The following is a 7,189-nucleotide window of genomic DNA, read 5'->3' on the forward strand; positions in this document are numbered from 1 at the left end:
TCTTGACAAAAGAACTTTGCTGTAAAGATTTCAGCTAGCTCTAGTTTTAATAATACTGGACACTGATGTGTTGTAACCAGAATCTGCAACAAAGCTGATTTTCATAGTGCACACACCATCTAAGGTCCTCATTCAATAATGTACTTATGTGCCTAACTTTCAGCACATGAGAAGCTTTTAACTTCAATAGGACTACTCACATACTTACTGTGCATCCGATGAAGTGAGCTGTAGCTCATGAAAGCTTATTGCTCAAATAAATGTGTTAGTCTCTAAGGTGCCACAAGTACTCCTCTTTTTGTTAGATACACGTTTACCTTGCTGAATCATGGCCTAAGAGTATTGGAGCTGCACAGCCTTAGGTAATGCAGATGTGCTTTTGCTCATAGTATACTGCTGCTACAGAAGGGAACAGAAAAATCTGTTGCAGTATATTAAGGATTATTGTTGTAGGCAGTTGCAAAATAGCATTTAGCAGCAGATATATAAGTATTTTAGACACTACCTAAAATTAGACCACTTCAGAACAAGTGAAAACTTTCGAAGAGAAAGATTATCTAGACTCTAGAGCACTAAAAGCTACCCTCTTGCCGCCTACTCCACAGAAAAAAACAAACACACACCATCACCACATACACAGATCAGCAGAGCTCCATTAGGTCTAACTAAGTTGTTTTAGTTCATTATACTGACTACATCTATTTAAGATTCCAGGGGTCCTCTTCACAGTTTCCAAAGACAGTTTTCTAAACATACAGTATTTTGATTTCTAATGTCAGAAAAAAGCCTTTAAATCATAAATCAAAACACAGTGTAGTTTAAATGTTTTTTGGTAAAACTTTTAATCTTTCTTCCAATAATCCTAACTAATTTCCTGCATCAAGCAGCTCCAACGAAGAAAAAAGTTGTTCAAACAAACTAACCACTTTAAAAAAAAAAAAAAAAGCCAAATACTTCTATTTCGCAACAAGAGCCTCAGATATGATGGAATGAGGGTTTTTTTTTTTTTTTAAACTCTATATAAATATGGCTCAGAAGTATGCCTAGTGGACTAAAATTATACCTTCAGAGACCTGATTTCACCTTCTGCGAGGGACTTATATTGTGCAAACATTAAACACTCGCATGGCCAGTCAACCTCCTTCAAGGCTGCAATACCTGTTTAAAAGCACTGACGCTCCAGTAAAGACCATCCTCATCTCATGAAGGTACTGGGATATTCCCAGAGGAAGTCTCTGGCTAACATGGCTCTGGAAACCTTATTCCCACCATGAAGTTGGTGAAGAGAGTTCAGAAACACAATGCTACTGCTGTGTCACTTCTTGTGGTTTCTGGAGGGAGATGTCGACAAATAGGCTACTGCCACCTTGCACATCGTGCACTTCAATGTAATGCGTATCCGGAACCATTTCAGGGAATCTTTAAAAAAAATTAACTGTGATGAAAAAAATTAGTTAATCGCACTGTTAAACAATAGAATACTAATTGAAATTTATTAAATATTTTGGATGTTTTTCTACATTTTCAAATATATTGATTTCTATTACAACACAAAATACAAAGTGTACAGTGTTCACTTTATATTTTTGATTACCAATATTTGCATTGTAAAAATGATAAACATAAGAAATAGTATTTTTCAATTCTCCTCATACAAGTACAGTAGAGCAATCTCTATAGGGAAAGTGTAATTTTAAAATGTAGATTTTTGTTACATTAATGCACTCAAAAACAAAACAATGTAAAATTTTAGAGCCTACAAGTCAACTCAGTTGTCCTCCTTGTTCAGCCTATTTCTGAGACAAACAAGTTTGTTTACATTTACGGGAGATACTGCTGCCTGCTTCTTATTTACAATGTCACCTGAAAGCGAGAACAGGCGTTCGCATGGCACGTTTGTAGCCCGCGTTGCAGGGTATTTACGTGCCAGATATGCTAAACATTCGTATGTCCCTTCACGCTTCAGCCACCATTCCAGAGAACATGCTTCCATGCTGATGATGCTTGTTAAAAAAATAATGTGTTAATTAAATTTGTGACTGAACTCCTTGGGGGAGAACTGTATATCTCCTGTTCTGTTTTACCTGGATTCTGCCATATATTTCATGTTATGGCAGTCTCTGATGATGACTCAGCACATGTTCGTTTTAAGTACACTTTCACGGCAGATTTGACAAAACGCAAAGGAAGTACCAATGTGAGATTTCTAAGGATAGATATAGCAGTCAACCCAAGTTTTAAGAATCTGAAGTGCCTTCCACTTTCAGAAGTCTTAAAAGAGCAACACCCCAATGTGGAAACTACAGAACCCGAACCACCAAAAAAGAAAATCAATCTTCTGCTGGTGGCATCTGACTCAGACGATGAAAATGAACATGTGTCAGTCCGCTCTGCCTTGGATCATTATCAGGCTGAACCCATCATCAGCATGGACGCATGTCTACTGGAATGGTGGTTGAAGCATGAAGGGACATATGAATCTTTAACACAACTGACACACAAATATCTTGCAATGCTAGCTACAACAGTGCCATGTGAACGAATGCCTGTTCTCACTTTCAGGTGACACTGTAAACAAGGCACGGACAGCAAATTGTAACCAAACTTGTTTGTCCGAGCGATTGGCTGAAGTAGGACTGAATAGACTTGTAGGTTCTAAAGTTTCACATTGTTTTATTTTTCAGTGCAGTTTTTTTCGGTACATAATTCTACATTTGTAAGTTCAACTTTCATGATAAAGAGATTACACTACAGTACTTGTATTAGGTGAACTGAAAAATATTATTTCTTTTGTTTTTTACAGTGCAAATATTTTGTAATCAAAAATATAAAGTGAGCCCTGTACACTTTGTATTCTGTGTTGTAATTGAAATCAATATATTCAAAAATGTAGAAAACATCCAAAAAGTTAAATAAATGGTATTCTATTAATCTTTTTAATCACGCAATTAATCACAATTTTTTAATCACTTGACAGCCCTAATTTTTAACAAATCTAGCTAAAATTCAAAATGAAGAGTCAGAACACTTTCAAAAAATATCAGAATAAGAAAGTCACACTTTTGATTATTTTTTTATTCAGACAAAAATATATGCCAAATTTATCCCAAAATCTTGAATAGTGTTTGTCATAAATATAAAGGGAAGGGTAAACCCCTTTGAAATCCCTCCTGGCCAGGGGAAAGCTCCTCTCACCTGTAAAGGGTTAAGAAGCTAAAGGTAACCTCGCTGGCACCTGACCAAAATGACCAATGAGGAGACAAGATACTTTCAAAAGCTGGGAGGAGGGAGAGAAACAAAGGGTCTGTGTCTGTCTGTATACTGGTTTCTGCCAGGGATAGACCAGGAATGGAGCCTTAGAACTTTTAGTAAGTAATCTAGCTAGGTATGTGTTAGATTATCATTTCTTTAAATGGCTGAGAAAAGAATTGTGCTGAATAGAATAACTATTTCTGTCTGTGTATCTTTTTTGTAACTTAAGGTTTTGCCTAGAGGGGTTCTCTATGTTTTTGAATCTAATTACCCTGTAAGATATCTACCATCCTGATTTTACAGGGGGGATTTCTTTATTTCTATTTACTTCTATTTTTTATTAAAAGTCTTCTTGTAAAAAACTGAATGCTTTTTCATTGTTCTCAGATCCAAGGGTTTGGGTTTGTGGTCACCTATGCAAATTGGTGAGGCTTTTTATCCAACATTTCCCAGGAAAGGGGGGGTGCAAGTGTTGGGAGGATTGTTCATTGTTCTTAAGATCCAAGGGTCTGGGTCTGTAGTCACCTAGGCAAATTGGTGAGGCTTTTTACCAAACCTTGTCCAGGAAGTGGGGTGCAAGGTTTTGGGAAGTATTTTGGGGGGAAGGACGCGTCCAAACAGCTCTTCCCCAGTAACCAGTATTAGTTTGGTGGTGGTAGCGGCCAGTCCAAGGATAACGGATGGAATATCTTGTACCTTGGGGAAGTTTTGACCTAAGCTGGTAAAGATAAGCTTAGGAGGTTTTTCATGCAGGTCCCCACATCTGTACCCTAGAGTTCAGAGTGGGGGAGGAACCTTGACAGTGTTATTTGACTGAAAAATGCATGTTGGGACAAATAGAGTGTTTGCCAAAAAAATTCATTAATCAGGATTTTATACAATCATGTAAAAATGTATTACCAAAAATTAATTCGAATCAGTAAAGACCCTTAAACTTTTTGTTGTCAGACACTAGTCTGGGTATATATTTTTTAAAATTTAGTTTCATATATATATTGTTTCTAGTCTTGGCTAAATGCAGAGCAAGAAAGGGGGAAGCTGGCTGCTCCATACTGACCTATGAGACAGAGCATAAAGAAGCACTAAACAGGGATTTAGATCAGACGCCAGAACACCAAATCAGACAACAAAATTCATGACTGCAAAGATCCAACTACAGGAGGACTGAAGCACTGAATCCAATCCTCTTCTAGGAAGCAGACGCATTTTTCATCTACTGGGGAAAACAGAGGCGCTAGTCCCTTACCTGGTGCCCTCAGCATCTTCCTTCACCTATTCTGCTCTAGAGAGTGCTTTAGTGAAAGATCAGACCAGAATTGACTGCTGAACTGAACCTGATCTTCTGGGTCTTCTCAACAAGCATATTTGTAGCCAATTAGCTTCTGGGGTTCCATGATCCTGTTCAAATTTGTATATAACACCCCACTACCCAACCATCACAACTTGGCCCCTATTCTGGGACTCATGGGACCTGGGTTTTATTCCCAGCTCTGCTGGGTGAACTTGTGTCAGTCACTTCACTTTTCTGTGCCTCAGTTTCCCCACCTGCAAGATAGGGGTACTGAAACTGACCTCCTTTGTAAATCATTTTGGATCTATTGATGAAAAGTGAAGCAGAAGAGCTAGGTATTACTACTCCACTACTAGGAGCACATTAGCCACTTAGATCTCCAGACCAGACCCTTTAGCCTTTCCCCAACTGAATCCTTACATATTTAGGCATCTAAATACTTTTAAAAAGCTGGCTCTTGCACCTTAAGCAGTGAACAATCTGATTACCTAGTGCAGAGTTTCAGAGTAACAGTTTGGACACTGCCTGCTCAGCTGCCTACCATGTACAGCCAACCTCAACACAGAGCTATGACAGCCTCTACCTTCAATCAGGGCCACCTTTTTTTCCCAACAGACACCCTTAATATGAATATACATATATATACACACACACACAATGACCAAATCTTGCAAATATTTGTGCAGATAATTAACTTCATATAAGCAGGTGACCTTGGAGAAGTCACTGGCTCCAATGAGTGCACTTCTATGGTCTTTGCTGGGCTGTGACTTGTATTATAGCAGTTGACAGTATTTGAGATTATGTATTTTTAAGAAGCCATTTTAAGACATTGTACTAAATTAAAGAAACAACTACCGAGTACCCGCAAGCTCTAAAAATAAAAAAAGCTGGTATTTCTGAAACTTGCAAAAGAACTTGTGAATTAAGACACTGTATGCCAAGCGGTAGTCTACAATGAAATTTTCCAATGTGGTCAGAAACCACCTTGAAAAAACAAGATTTAAAATTAAGTCACTAACATGTGCATAAAAAATTGTCCACAAAGTGCTGGGGTTTTTTTAGGTTATGAAAACAACTTATTGTTCACGTATGTTTACTTGTTACCTATTTCCTACAATAAAAATAGGCTCATCAGTTTCACTTTTACTGCAAGTTGGTTTCACTTTCTGATTGCCAGGAAGCAACAAGATATTTTTGTTTGCATTCCACACCCTATGCCTACGTGGGGTTGTTTTTTTTTTTGTTGGTTTTGGATTTTTAAAAGTTAAAGAACCATGAAAATAATTCCATTCATATTACCGGTTGAATTTACCTATTTTAAGAATGTGGAGGGTCAGTCTAGCTGGAAACGTCTCTTTAAATCCTAACTACACTGGCAGGTTCCATACGATTTCCAATAGAAAACCAAGCCACCCTGATCAATTCTTATGGTTGGGGAAGACGAGTTACGAGAGCACGTTTTCTAGTTTGCAGGGGAAGAAGACAGCATCTTCCGGAACAGGTACTGCAGCCAGCCACGTCCCTGCCCCTTGACCGCCGAGCCCACCACCTGTACTGGTAACGCTTCAGCCATGCTTCCCCCCCGCACTCCCATCGCACGATGCACCCCGTTCACTGCCTAACTTTCACCAAGAGACTTGTCCACTGACAACGGACTTTACACCGCCGCCGCCGCCCCGCGCTCTGCCCGGCCCAGCGCCCCTGCACACGGGCACCCCGGCCGGAGAAGCCCAGGCTCAGGCGGCGCCGCGGAGCAAGGGGGACAAGGCTTACGCCCAGGGGTTTGGGCGGGGAACGAGCCCAGGCAGCCGGCACCCGAAATCCCGCTCCCCAGAGCCGCCCAGCCGGGAGGGTGGTGCCCGGCCGCCCCCACCCCGTTGCTGGGGGGGAGCGGAGCGCAGCGACTCACCGCCAGGGCTCCGCAGCTAACGGTTCGGCGCCCCGCACCGGCAGCAGCCGCCGCCGCGGGCAGGGAGCTCCCAATGGCGCAGCGGGAGGCAGGGGCGGGGCGGTTCCAGCGGCTTTCCCCACCTCTCCCCGCCCCGCGCCCGGCAGGCTGCCCCCGCCCCCTCAGCTACCTGCGCGGCGCCCCGGCCTGCCCCAGCCGCGCATCGCCGCCTCCCGCGGCCGCCCTCGGTCAGGGGACGGGGAGACGCTCACCCAGGCGAGCCTCGGTTCCAGCACGCAGTGCGCTTGCGCGGCGGCGGGGGGGGGCGGTTTGCCAGCGGAGAAGCACAGGGTGGGAAAGGGGGCGGGGCTGGGCATAGAAAGCCCCGCCCCCTTCTCGTTGGCCCTGGTGCTCAGCGGGTGGGGGCGGCAGGGTGTCCAGGCAGGGCTGGATGCACGAGCGGCCCCTCTCTCAGCTCCTCTGTGGAAGGGGAGGACAAATAGCCGGGTGCGTGTCTTTCACTGGCCTCTTTAGTAGTCATGGGAAAAGGTAGCAGGTGTAGGGCCAAAGTCCTGGGAGGCCTAGTTCAGCCTTCTCACGCCACTTACTGTCTCCCTGGAACATCAGGAGAGGGCCGGGGCTCATGTTACTTTGAGCACACTGATGGCTCTCTGTGGCACTCAGAAGCAAGCAGCAGGCACATGCTTATTATAGGTACCAGTACTATAGCACTGCTACCCTTCCTTCTCCCTGGC

General features: G+C 42.8%; 1 protein-coding gene across 3 annotated transcripts in view; it reads right to left on the reverse strand.

Moving 5' to 3' along the window:
• FNDC3A (fibronectin type III domain containing 3A) overlaps positions 1 to 6,739 on the reverse strand; it is a 204,597-nt gene extending 197,858 nt beyond the window's left edge. Inside the window, exon 1 of one of the 3 annotated variants that reach the window (XM_084620294.1) lies at positions 6,707 to 6,739. The gene's annotated coding sequence lies outside the window, so the exon portion shown is untranslated. Of the gene's footprint in view, positions 1 to 6,455; positions 6,591 to 6,624 lie in introns of those variants that run through there. The other 2 variants (XM_084620293.1, XM_084620292.1) reach the window with 2 other exon arrangements.
• Between the last annotated feature and the right edge of the window lie 450 nt (positions 6,740 to 7,189).

Source organism: Lepidochelys olivacea (assembly GCF_965140295.1).
Source record: "Lepidochelys olivacea isolate rLepOli2 genome assembly, chromosome: 1".
Lineage (NCBI taxonomy): Eukaryota > Metazoa > Chordata > Testudines > Cheloniidae > Lepidochelys > Lepidochelys olivacea.